Genomic DNA, 15,145 nt, shown 5'->3' with positions numbered 1-15,145 from the left:
ATTTACAGATCTAACATTGTTGGGTTGATGTTTAGACGAGTTGTATATACATTATGTACACAGCCATGTATCACCATCATTGATGGCGATCCGATGGATACATCTGTTGTAGGGTTGTCACTGACTCAGACGTACTTATGAATATAATTATTTTCTGTGACTGTATCTTACATTAATTTGTAGGATCCTTTACTATAGATAATTTAGCTGATCTGTAACAATAACATCTTCATGCCTTATATATCATGTACTGTAGTACGCCGCTAGATTAAAACTGACGTGAAAAGGTAACATATGGCCACCGAAAGCTCTTTTTTGAGAGCCCAGGTGGTCGTGTGGTCTAGCGGGACGGCTGCAGTGCAGGCGATTTGGTGTCACGATATCACAGTAGCATGGGTTCGAATCCCGGCGAGGGAAGAACCAAAAATTTGCGAAAGCAAATTTACAGATCTAACATTGTTGGGTTGATGTTTAGACGAGTTGTATATACATTATGTACACAGCCATGTATCACCATCATTGATGGCGATCCGATGGATACATCTGTTGTAGGGTTGTCACTGACTCAGACGTACTTATGAATATAATTATTTTCTGTGACTGTATCTTACATTAATTTGTAGGATCCTTTACTATAGATAATTTAGCTGATCTGTAACAATAACATCTTCATGCCTTATATATCATGTACTGTAGTACGCCGCTAGATTAAAACTGACGTGGAAAGGTAACATATGGCCACCGAAAGCTCTTTTTTGAGAGCCCAGGTGGTCGTGTGGTCTAGCGGGACGGCTGCAGTGCAGGCGATTTGGTGTCACGATATCACAGTAGCATGGGTTCGAATCCCGGCGAGGGAAGAACCAAAAATTTGCGAAAGCAAATTTACAGATCTAACATTGTTGGGTTGATGTTTAGACGAGTTGTATATACATTATGTACACAGCCATGTATCACCATCATTGATGGCGATCCGATGGATACATCTGTTGTAGGGTTGTCACTGACTCAGACGTACTTATGAATATAATTATTTTCTGTGACTGTATCTTACATTAATTTGTAGGATCCTTTACTATAGATAATTTAGCTGATCTGTAACAATAACATCTTCATGCCTTATATATCATGTACTGTAGTACGCCGCTAGATTAAAACTGACGTGGAAAGGTAACATATGGCCACCGAAAGCTCTTTTTTGAGAGCCCAGGTGGTCGTGTGGTCTAGCGGGACGGCTGCAGTGCAGGCGATTTGGTGTCACGATATCACAGTAGCATGGGTTCGAATCCCGGCGAGGGAAGAACCAAAAATTTGCGAAAGCAAATTTACAGATCTAACATTGTTGGGTTGATGTTTAGACGAGTTGTATATACATTATGTACACAGCCATGTATCACCATCATTGATGGCGATCCGATGGATACATCTGTTGTAGGGTTGTCACTGACTCAGACGTACTTATGAATATAATTATTTTCTGTGACTGTATCTTACATTAATTTGTAGGATCCTTTACTATAGATAATTTAGCTGATCTGTAACAATAACATCTTCATGCCTTATATATCATGTACTGTAGTACGCCGCTAGATTAAAACTGACGTGGAAAGGTAACATATGGCCACCGAAAGCTCTTTTTTGAGAGCCCAGGTGGTCGTGTGGTCTAGCGGGACGGCTGCAGTGCAGGCGATTTGGTGTCACGACATCACAGTAGCATGGGTTCGAATCCCGGCGAGGGAAGAACCAAAAATTTGCGAAAGCAAATTTACAGATCTAACATTGTTGGGTTGATGTTTAGACGAGTTGTATATATATATATATATATATAAATCACTTTACCCTAACAAAACAATGAACAAATATCAACAATAATAAAATCAAGATCAATTTCAAACATTCAAAATTAGTCAAAGAATCAATGCAATTATACAGCTGTATAAGTACAGAGCCAGGTCATATGTAACAAAGAAAGCCAAAACGGCAAAACTAGTCATTTGGGGCTCCTTATATATTGCTGCTCGGTATGAGCCAAGGCTGTGTGTTGAAGACCGTACTCTGACCACTAATGGTTTACTTTAACTGATTGTGACTTGGATGGAGAGTTGTCTCACTCATAAAGAATCTCCTTATATCTTATGGCTGCTTATACAGTGCTTGCAATGTGCTGTTTACTTTCCAATTTGACATTTGTACCATAATACACTTAGTATTGACATACCAGTTGTACCGTTTTTGAACTACTAATACCAAGGTTAATAGTCGCTAAAAAATACCATCTGACACAACATATCAATTCAAACTCGCATAATGCGTATGCCATGTGTTGGCTAGACATTTTTACCATGATACTCTCAGTATTGAACGCTAGGTGTACCGTTATTGAATTACTATTACCAAGGTTCATAGTATCCAAATGAATACCATCTGACACGACATATCAATTCAAACTCGGCAAATACGTATGCCATGTGTTGGCTAGACATCATTACCATGATACTCCCTGTGTTGACATGGTAGTTGTCAATATCATTTAACTTTACTTTCCGCTATATAAATGATGGTCAAATAATTTAAAATGTATACCTTGAACGCATCTATCCCATTGAACTAGAGATAAAGAATACACCAGCAGCAGTAAGGTTTGCTATCTATTTTCACTTACATCTAGAAATTGACAAAACAAAACTTAACAAAAAACGAGATGATTTCAGATTCCCAGTTGTGAACCTTTCATTTCTTTGTAGCAAGATTCCAGTAGCGCCTGCAAACGGAGTATATATCTCCCAATTGATTCCCGAGCTTCTAAATCCTATCATGATTTCCATGATAGAGGGTTGCTGCTCACAAGGAAATGGAGCATTCGTTAACTTTACGGATGTTATCACGAGTTGGTTGACTGTTATGAAGTAACAGTCACCGTAAATTTTACGGATGTCATCACGAGTTGGTGGACTGTTATGAAGTAACCGTCTCACAGATGATATCGGATATGTTATAAACGTCTTAAATTTATGGTGCCCTTCCCTTTTCATGAATTTGACCTACTGAATTAGACTATTTACCCAGATTGTTATAACATGAGCAAAACAACGACTGCCACATGTGGAGCAGAATCTGCTTTCCCTTCCGGAGCACCTAAGATCACCCCCAGATTTTTTTGGGGTTAAGGTTCAGTAGCTCAGTCTTTAGTTTTCTATGTTTGTATTATTTTTATTTCTGTGTATCTTTTTCATTTTAGCAAAGGTGTGGTCCGTTTGTTTTCGATCTGTAAGAAATTAGTGTGACTGTTTGTCTTGTATTTTATTGTATATTATATTTAAAAAAAAAAACATTTAATATCCAAGGGTACACGAGGGGTTGTTTTGACTTAGAAAACTTAAATCGTAGTGGCATTTTGTATTTTATATTTAGGGGTTTAAACCGGTGGATATTGTTTTGAGTTACAGGGCAGTACTAGTAGTTACATTTGACAAGCCGTATCCGAGAACCGGTCCAACGAAATGTTTTGACGTGAAAGTACGTCTGTTACTGCAAAAGAGGTGATACTTTTCTTTTCGTAAATATCTATCTGCTAAACAAATGTTTTCGTGTGTTTCAGATTTTGTATTCGGGTTAGTTTTCTGTAATTAGTTAATACCTCAGTTTCATTACATGTATGTATATCTCTTTCATATTCATTTGTTAAAATTATCTGTTTGCAATAGCATGAATTGTTCTATATAATAAGGATGTTCATATCCCGGGCAGAAAAACAATGCCGTATTTGGCAAAATCTTTTCAACTTTTGATCTTCAGTGCTGTACAACTTTGTGCCTTTTTCACTTTCGATCTTTTATATCTAGGCGTTATGTATTCGGGTTTCGATTTCTGTAATTAGTTAATACTTCAGTTTTTTTATGTACATCTCTTTCATATTCATTTGATAAAATGTACTGTTTGCAATAGCATGATGTGTTCTATATAATGAGAATGTTCTTATCCGGGGCATAAAAACAATGCCGTATTTGGCTAAACCTTTTCAACTTTTGATCTTCAGTGATGTACAACTTTGTTTTTTTTTCACTTTCGATCTTTTATATCTTGTCGTCACTGGTGAGTCTTGTGTGGACAAGGCGCGTTTTTGGCGTATTGAATTTTAAACCTGATGCTTTTTTTTATCTATTAATCATGTTTTTCTTTGTCTAATATGTTTTCCTATTTATTTGTATTGTAGTCCTGTAATATTATGTTGTCATTGCAAAATTATATTTAACTTTGCCATTAAAGTGCGAGGTTTGGCATGCCACAAAACCAGGTTCAACCCAGCACTTTTATTCCCCCTTTAAAAGTGTCCTGTACCAAGTCAGGAAGATGGCCATTGTTATATTATTGTTCGTTTCTGTGTGTGTTGCATTTTAACGTTGAGTCGTTTGTGTTTTCTCTTATTTTTGAGATATTGAGATAAGACGTGGCACGGTACTTGTCTATCCCAAATTCATGTATTTGGTTTTGATGTTATATTTGTTATGCTCGTGGTGTTTTGTCTGATGCTTGGTCCGTTTCTGTGTGTGTTGCGTTTCAGTGTTGTGTCGTTCTCCTCTTATATTTAATGCGTTTCCCTCGGTTTTAGTTTGTTACCCCGATTTTGTTTTTTTGTCCATGGATTTATGAATTTTGAACAGCGGTATACTACTGTTGCCTTCATTTATCAATCTCACACTTTTTTTTAATTCTCACAAAGGCTGATCCAAAAACAATAAATCACTGATGAAGCACGAATTGAAGAACAGAAGGTGCTAAATGTCAATCTGAAAGTCAAATGTCTCTCTATGGTCATCCTTAAAAAAAAACCCGAGGTGTCCTTTAATTTTACCCAACTACGTGATAGCTCAAACAGGAAGCTATCTGAAAAATACAGATGTCAGCCGTTTTACCAGAAACCAATAAGAAAGAACAGCAAAACAGAGTAATACAATAGAATATGGAAATGGAGAATGGGTCAAAGAGACAACAACCCGACCATAAAAAAAAACAACAGCAGAAGGTCACCAACAGGTCTTCAATGTCGCGAGAAATATCCGCACTCGGATGCGTCCTTTTATGTTGGAAGATTTTACCATGCATATTGCATATTTAAGTATTTCCGAGTTTTTGTCTAGCAGCATGTCTTCTGTAACAATAGGATTATGTATCCTTCTTTTAATTTGCTACATATTTCTAAAAAATTTACAAAAAAGTAACTTTGATGTACTACAACTTAAAAAAGAGTGTTGCAGGGTTTCTTCATAGCTGTCATTTCGAAAAATGATGCATTTGCCTTTTGATATCTGCATTTCTTTTTAATCTTTTTCAGTTTATAAATTATTGTGCATGCATCTCCATCGAAATTCTTTAAATTGTGAACTGTTTTAATCCCGACCACACACTTTCACTCTTCATTTGGTTAAGGTTACAGTTAAAGTATTCAAATACAAAAAAGCTCTCAAAAATAAAAATCTCATTTAAACGAAGTCTGTTTAAGCCGAGTTGTAGTTAGCTCAAAGTTTTGGCTAATAAACAACTATAATATCATAGCCTGGGAATGGGGGTTGACAAGGATCGTGTTTAATTTTCCCATAATTATACATGTCTTCCCAGCTCTTGGATTTGCTACACCATGCGGGCAGGCAAGTCGTAACGGTTATATTGAATATACCGCAATTACTTCTTTTGGGAATTGATTGAACAAAATTAACAGATTTCAATATGAGATCGTTTGCACTCATACACATATGACTTACATGACTAATGAAATAAACATAAACACATATTTCTTTTTGTATTTCTTCGGACTTTTAGTCAAAAATGTATTTGTCTGTATTTTCTTTTTACATAGATTGGTAATCGTATGTACAATGTTCTAGATGGGTTTTACAGATATTGGAAAAATGCTCGATGACCTATGTTATTAACTTCTGTGTCACTGTTTTTTCTGGTGAATAGTTATCTCAGTGGTTATCACTCCACATCTTGTGTGTTTTTAATAGCATAGACAAAAAACGTAATCAAATCATACTTATGTTATAGTATGTACTGTAAATTCAAAATTATTGCGTGCATTTATCATTGCGATTCCTGAAGAATTGACAATACAGATAAATATATCAGTTATCAAAATGCGAGTTCTTATTATTGCGATACTTACCAAGTCGCATTATTTGCATTAACTAAAACTACGCAATTATTTCTAAAAGAATCGAGAGCAAGTGAGTCGTCATAATCCAAGTAAAAAGTCGATGACACCAAAAACAAATTTGTATGCTTCAATCCCTTCAGTTACTAAATGTTTTTAACCCCGGTTTAAACAAACCACGATTGGCAATCCTAAGGGTACTGACAAACGGATTGTTTTGACTTAGTGATCATTACCCGTAGTTACATTTTATATTCCGTATCCGACATCTGTTGCAAGGAGATGTAAAGACGTAAAATTATTTTTGTTTATTACACAAATTATTCTACTGTTCTTTACGTATACATATCAATACATTGAAAACAAATGTTAAAATCTTACAGTTTGCTTATTCTTAAAAATCAAAGCAGACCATTAGTTCAACACATATTGTTTAATACAAGGCGGTAAATATCACTCAGAACGTCAAACGGAAGTATGAAGTCAAGCGTATAAAAAGCCGATATGTCATTCAGTTTTCCATAAGTCATTTACATTTCACAGCACACAAAGAAACTCTTTTTTAAAGTATCATATGTCAGTAGTGTTACCCGACACCAGCGAGATAGGAGAGCAGAATAGACTAAGCCTTGTTTCTTGTTCATTTGAAGACGATACAATGCAAAATGGAGTATTTTCAGAATATATGCGGGTAGAAGTATCAAAGATCACACACACACTTTTTGATATTGTAGTTACAATTAACTATAGTAATTTGATTTTATTACTGTGAGCTATATACTGTCAGTTTAACATGTGTTTTTATGATAAGCAACAATGCATGAAAAATACGAACATCTTTCCATATGGAGAGTTTGAACTATAGTATGAAGCATTTACCATGTTTTTGTTTGCAATTTATAATAGTCATAACATTTTAGATGAAATAGAATTACAAAATATAAATATTGTATTTCCTGTATTTTTTTCATGAAATATTTCTATCAAATCTTATTCACAATCATGTTCTACTTATACGAAGATTTGGTACGAGTGCTAATGAGATAACTGTTCGTCCAAGCCACATTTTAAGAGTGAACAATTATCGGTCACCGGATATATACATATATATATATATCCATTGTGTTTCACTAATTACACATATGTCATTTGATTACGAATTACCGAACGGTGACCCATAGTTGTACATTTCTGTGTAATTTGGTCTCTTGTGAAAAGTTACCGCATCACCATTTATACAACAATTTAAAAAATGTAGAAAATTGCTTTTCCAGTTAAAATATATTCAACAAAACAATGTTTAATATGTGGTTAAAATGCATTGCTAGAAATAATAATGTTAAAAGATATACGTAACAATCGTCACAGCTATGATTGACGATAACAACCTCACACGAATAGCAGTTACATCAAATACTACTCTAGTAAATACAACTATGATTGACGATAACAACCTCACACGAATAGCAGTTACATCAAATACTACTCTAGTAAATACAACTATGATTGACGATAACAACCTCACACGAATAGCAGTTACATCAAATACTACTCTAGTAAATACAACTATGATTGACGATAACAACCTCACACGAATAGCAGTTACATCAAATACTACTCTAGTAAATACAACTATGATTGACGATAACAACCTCACACGAATAGCAGTTACATCAAATACTACTCTAGTAAATACAACTATGATTGACGATAACAACCTCACACGAATAGCAGTTACATCAAATACTACTCTAGTAAATACAACTATGATTGACGATAACAACCTCACACGAATAGCAGTTACATCAAATACTACTCTAGTAAATACAACTATGATTGACGATAACAACCTCACACGAATAGCAGTTACATCAAATACTACTCTAGTAAATACAACTATGATTGACGATAACATCCTCACACGAATAGCAGTTACATCAAATACTACTCTAGTAAATACAACTATGATTGACGATAACAACCTCACACGAATAGCAGTTACATCAAATACTACTCTAGTAAATACAACTATGATTGACGATAACATCCTCACACGAATAGCAGTTACATCAAATACTACTCTAGTAAATACAACTATGATTGACGATAACAACCTCACACGAATAGCAGTTACATCAAATACTACTCTAGTAAATACAACTATGATTGACGATAACAACCTCACACGAATAGCAGTTACATCAAATACTACTCTAGTAAATACAACTATGATTGACGATAACATCCTCACACGAATAGCAGTTACATCAAATACTACTCTAGTAAAGTTGTTTAGCACTTTATATATTAACTTCAGTTGGTGATTTTTATGCATATTCTTCGATTTTATTTCGAATTGTATCAAATCTGACCAAAAATGTATACCCTATGTATTCGTGACTTAAAATCTAAATCTTAATTTCGATGGTGTTACCGAGCAGATACTCGGAATTAAGAAAACTGCCGAAAAGAATTTCAAACTGGGGTGTTGTTTTTTAATTTGTAGTTGCTGTTCAAAGAGAAAAGCAAAGAAGGTACAATATCCGTCAACTTTTTTCCTTCTTCAATGCAGGGAGTCATCAAACGTCATATGTTTTCTTCCACTGAACCAAGACAACGATTAATAAAACTTGGTGTTTATTGTTGTGTTATTTCGAATACATTACTTCATTTGCACGCGCCGTGGCTTCAAGACAACGACCCCATTCAGAGATGATAGTATCACATTCTAAATATTGAGACATGAAGTTAAAAAAGAACTTCATAATCTCTTAAAAAAATCTTTATTTGTATTTTGTACTGCAAATTTGGTAAAAACGCCTACAAAAATAATGTTAAATTATAGAAATTTATATTGTTAGAAGACAAACTGGTTCATACAGATCCATTTGTCACACCTAACAAGGTGCGTGTAATATCTGAAAGTTTTGCTTCTTCTAAAAAACATCCAAAAATACATCACATGGTAATTATATTATTCCTTTTGGTATCAGTTATCATACTTTTTTCCATTTTTGTTTATCTTTATTCAGATCTGAAACAAGTCCGAGCATAAACGACTTGATTAAGACAATCATCAAGGCTCGAACTTAGGAACTAACTTTCAGAAAATTTCTTATTATTGTTGCTAACCATTTAGAATTATTACTGTACTGGATGTATGTTTTGACGATAATTGCTTCTTCGATAATGATTTAACAAAGTCAATAATTTTTTATTTGTACTTTACTTTTTAAACAAGTGTTATTTTAAAGTTGTATTTAATGGATACTTATTATGTACAAATTTACTAAATATTTAAATATACTTGGTTTAAACAAGGACAGATTTAAATGGTGTACATTTAATAGCTGGCAATGTTACCGTCACACACACGCAATACCATAGTCTCAACAGATTGATAATTTCGATTACACTGAATTTTAAACAAGTTATAGCAATCAACAAGTGCATGTGTATTATATGAAAGAAATAATCTGTAAATTAACCTGTTGAAATACACTGATGTAACAAAAGGACGTATGTAAGACATTAACTGTAAGTATGATTTCCGTCTGAAATTAGCATTATATTCTTAACAAGAACATTATGTACCGCAATACTGTAATGTTTATCACGTTTTTATCCATGCAAACAACTGGTTTCAGCATACATGTTTGTATCACCGATGCAAAGAAACTATGAGTGATTCAATGTTATTAAAAAATTGTCGTTTTGATAAATTGATAACAATATCGTAACTATCTCCCTTGTGTATAAGTCTGTTAGGTTTGGTTAGCTTTTGAGATGAATGACGCCATTTTAAGTATGTTAACTGATAAAAAACACCTGCAAAACCTTTTTTAGTCGTGATAAAATTATGAGATGAAAGCAATTATTTAAAAGAGCAGTTTTGATAAGGCCCTAAAATAGTTCCTATTTCTGGCTTTACATTTCAAAATAGGATTTGTTTGTAATTTTTCCAAATAATCATAGCGATAACATAGACAGGGTACGCAATATACCTTTTTGTTGATAAAATATCGAACGGTCTTTTCATGACATGAATATTGATTTCCGACGAAAATGAAACCTTAACTGTTTTGGACTAGGAACAAACAGCGCATGCGTTGACAAGAAATTACACAATTATTTTGCCTTTATTGTGCTTTTCACTGTCAGAAAATATCTTGACAATTAATGGTATTTGCATGGAAAATGAATAAACCATTTAATCATGTTGATACAACATCATAATTACCTTCTTTGCCAATAATAATGTCTTGTCAATGTAAAGAAATCCCTATTGGTATCTCTATTTCAGCCAAATATGAGGGCTACATGAATAAGTTATGACCCCTTAACCACTTATTTTGGGTAAAAGGTATGTGGACGGCCTATTAGCGGGCTACTGCTCGTTCCCCAAAAGCTCCAACTGTGTCATAGTACCTCAGAACTACAAATTAAACTTGTGTTGAAAAAAATAAGAAATTATGCAATTTATTTATAAGGATGAAAATAATAGGATGTACATGCAACCGTATAATGTTGCGTTTCAAATTCCAGTGGTTGCACATGTGTCAGACACTGCAAAAAAATAAAGCGAGCCTTTATAATTAAAAATGTATTTAAAGTTACATAAAAACAATGAAGTTCTACTTTCTACGTTAATTTTAACATTATTACCCACAGATCAGGCAAAATTTGCTGAATCAGCATGTTTTACCCTTAGGGATGGAATTTAAGGCTTGTTCTGATCATAGTTGCGCTTAATCAAATGTTTATTTAATAAACTCACAAATTGCATCTATTAAATAGGTAAAAAAAAATCGTTTATTGATTTAGTGTAAATATATATATATATATATTCCCATTAAGGTGGCATGGTAGTATTGTCTGGCCCATTGGAATAATGATAGCCTTTTTAGAATTTTCAACAATTTCTAACACGGCAAAAAACAAAAAAATACATTTACAGATAACTAAAGTACTTTTATTTTACTATTCAGAAATGGATTTGAATATGTATCATGACCGTTTACCTTTTCTGCTATTTTGAAAAACAAATGGTTTTATGTCTTGTATGGTGCAGTGAATACAACATTCTTTAAAATTCTGAACAAAATAATTTTCATCTGTATGTAAAATTATTTCATATTTTTTCGACACCTGATTCATCTCTCAGTTTGGGAAAGTATGTTCCGTTGATATTGTATTTTCTGTCCAATCACACTGTTTAGATACATTGACCTAAGTAGGGTACACAAAAGAGCAACCTAAATTCCAGAATGCAAAATACTACCGTGCCACCTATAAAATTCATTGTCTATTGTTATTATATATCTGATTTAAATATATAGTTTGTCAAAGCCTGCACTCTATGTTTTACGATGCCTACATTTGGTAGATATACAGACGAGTTTGTCAATTTTCATAAAAAAATATTACTCACAGGGTTCAAATTATTAAGGCTTTGAAAGAAAAGCTACACAAAGTTATGACAAACAAAAACTATTTCATTTTGTTGTGGGTTCTATCATCCGCTTGATACACGTGTTTATTACTTACTTACATTTTGTATAAGGGTCAATAATGGTCATCACATAACTTACTTCTTTTTTGTGAAAAAAATGACTTCAATAGAAGCATTTTGCAAGCAGCTAAGCAACAGTAAACTGACAGGCATTCCAAAATAAAACAAAAATACTTACACAAGGTACCTAGAAAAAGAAAAAACATGCGTCTAACGATGAAATTTGTGGTGATAATTTAGTTGATATTTCATCGATTTTATTTTTTCTATGCTGCATTATATACATGTTATAGCCGACAAATTATCTAATCTCAACATTCTTCTCAACTTTGTAATAATAAAGAAGGATGCACGTAATGACAATACAAGAGATATTCATGATACCCATAACTGAAATTTATAGTAACTGTAGGAAGGGTTCAGTTTCATCAACCTTAGTCAAATTAAACCAACTTACAATATGCGACCAGGCGTCTGGATAATGAAGCTACGCATTTTAAGTCCCAGCCATCATCATTGCAACTGTTTAAACAAAATAGTGTCAGATGATTGTGAGTTAAAATGTCTTCATTAATATCCATGTTTGATTTGCCAGTCGACGTTAACACAGATACATTATGATCGTCGTCATCGTCATCATCCTGATTGTCGTCATCGTCGTACAGATGATTTTTAAAAATGAATCTCAATCTAAATTTATTTTAATCTGTAGTAAGCGTATCTGATTGATGATATGAAATTTACCAAATAAATACGTTTAACATGTTTGAAAAGCGTATGCAAGTCTTATGTTCTCCTGATAGTATGTCAATTACAATAATGCGTAGTGTAATTGTGCATCAAAGTATCAGAGACATTCTTTCCTACTGGGTTCAACTTCTTACATGACATCGGCTTTTTATTGAAACGAACATCACTCAACGAGTGCCTCTCATTCTATTTATTCCTAGATAACTACACGGACACTTGAAGTCAAATTAAAAAGAAAAACCTTAGATTCTTTTTACAGAACCATTGGATAGGTGACATTTCAAGAACCACTATGCATTCGAGAAAAATCAAATCCAGAACACATCGTCAAAGCTCAACCGACGTACATCACACAGGTACAGACCGGAGAGAAGACACAATGGCCAACCGAATTGGGCAATACGTGATCTACATTTTGTACTTAGTTTTGATATTCATTTTTTTGTTATTGTTGCATGTTTATATACGGTAACTTTGTCTATGTTCAGGATTAACACAGCGTTGTGTTGTAAATATATTTAAGAATTAATCTCTAGTTATTGTGTTTGTCATATTTATGTAAAATAAACAGAAAGTTTGATATTAAGGAATAGATTGGAGTAATATCGCCAAATGATACATGGTTACTTAAGCTTATAAACAGTAAAAACCGGGAGACAATTTGAGTGGTTAACTTCAAATGATGGCTATCATGTTATATCCAATGAAATATATGTGAAATTATGTTTGCAGTACTGGAAAGGATGAAACCTTACTCATGCTTATTATTTCTTTATTTGAAACAAAGATAAATTATGTTCAATTTTTTTAAAAGTGCAAATTTAAACAAAGACTAATCAGGGATAAATAAAGGCGGTATTTTACCTAAACACGGATTTTAATTCCCAAAAATTGACATCGAAGTGCAGTTGGCAAAGAAATCAGCAATTATCCTTTTCTTTATTATATCATTTCCGGAGACAACAGCGGTAATAGTACATTGTTGGTTAACAATCTTGATCTTTGTATGTCAAGATTTAATGTTTATTTAATTGCTAGAGTGATGTACATTTTTGCATCAAATTTTAAATGATCTTCATCATCTAAACAATCAATCCTTTATGAAGTGCACTTATTATAGGTAGCATATGAATAAAAGGAAATATTGATAAATCAAACCAACAGAACGAAAAACTACTAAAACATATAGAGATCAACGTTGTTTACGACCTTCAATTATAGACATAAATTATATATACATGAACTTGAAATCTATCCATCCTTTAATTGAAAAAGTTTATGATATGGGAATACATGAGTTCATGATATTAACATGTAAAATAGGAATGCAATAAGTTAATATTTATCTTATAAGTTCTATATTCGGTGATACATGCATGCGTGATAGTTTCTTGTGGTATAGTGTTAAACAATTGAAACAAAAAATCCAATGCCTGGTGTATGCCAAAAACAGTCAACTAAAGGTAGGGATATAAATAATTTAGGGATTATTATTGATTTATACAGCCATAAACAGAAAGCGGATGCATCTTGAATTCATAATGTTCCCGATTCTAACAAACGATTTCAACATATTGCCAGATTTTTTGTGAAGTGTTATCGATCTGGATTAAAAATTGCGGAGCTACAATGTTTTATATATATATGGACAATTTCAAATAGAAATATAAGATATGAATGAACTTAATGTTGAAGCCCACATATTAACATTGAGGATAACATCCATGGATGTTGGTCTCTGATGATGTGTTCATTAGCAATAAGATTTTAATTTTTGCATTTTAAATCCTATGTTTTAAAAGTTACATACAATGGTCTATCGTTGGTATTTATATCTCAATTACAACTTATCCCTCTTTGTCAGCCAATGATTACGATCCACTTTCCTCCTCTTCGCCCTTGACGGAATGATATAGTATCGAAGACACAAGGTATTGATTAGCATTGGTTGCAGTTGAAACTGGCATCATCCAATTAAAAAGCGACTATAACATGATCACGCGAAAATGTAGAAAGTTTGAAGAACGTGCTTTATATTAAACAAGTCTGTCCACCCCTCGACATGATTTAATGGTCGATGCCACTGCTGGTTGAGATTTGTTTCTCCGAGGGTATCACAAGCCAAAAATTAGTACTTCTATTCTGACATGAATTATCATTGATATGGTTATATTTAAAAATCAACTGTTAACAAAATTAAGAATTTTTGGAAATGCTAAGGCTTTTCTACCTCAGGCATGGATTACCTTAGCTGTATTTGGCTGAACCTCTAGGAATTTTTGTTCTCCATGCTCTTCAACTTCGTATTTTATTTGGCCTTTTTAACTTTTTTGGATTCAAGAGTCACTGATAAGTCATTTTTGCAGACGCAACGCGCGTCTGGTGTATATACAAAAAATATTCCTGGTATCTTTAATGAGTTTATTTACAGCCACTGGCTCGGTGCCACTGCTGGTGGAGATTAATTTTGCCGAGGGTATCACAAGCCCAGTAGTCAGCACTTTTTTTGTGCTGACATAAATTATCATTGATATGGTTATATTTATAAATAAACTGTTTATTCTTTTTTTTAATGTTTTGAATTACTAAGGCTTTTCTACTTCAGGCATAGATTACTTAAGCCGTTTTTGGCAAAACTTTTTGGAATTTTGATCCTCAATTCTCTTTAACGTCATACTGTCTTTGGTCCGTTTAACTTTTGTGGATTCGAGTGTCACTGATGAGTCTTTTGTAAA

General features: G+C 33.3%; 1 long non-coding RNA gene across 1 annotated transcript; it reads left to right on the top strand.

Annotated features, from left to right (window-relative positions):
• Positions 1 to 9,557: 9,557 nt before the first annotated feature.
• On the top strand, positions 9,558 to 12,939 carry LOC134693979 (uncharacterized). The gene is made up of 2 exons (XR_010102535.1): positions 9,558 to 9,685; positions 12,611 to 12,939. It is a non-coding gene; the product is annotated as an uncharacterized LOC134693979 (long non-coding RNA).
• Positions 12,940 to 15,145: the final 2,206 nt, after the last annotated feature.

The sequence above is a fragment of the Mytilus trossulus genome, chromosome 13 (assembly GCF_036588685.1).
Source record: "Mytilus trossulus isolate FHL-02 chromosome 13, PNRI_Mtr1.1.1.hap1, whole genome shotgun sequence".
Classification (NCBI taxonomy): domain Eukaryota; kingdom Metazoa; phylum Mollusca; class Bivalvia; order Mytilida; family Mytilidae; genus Mytilus; species Mytilus trossulus.
This window is presented reverse-complemented; position numbering and strand designations above follow the sequence as displayed.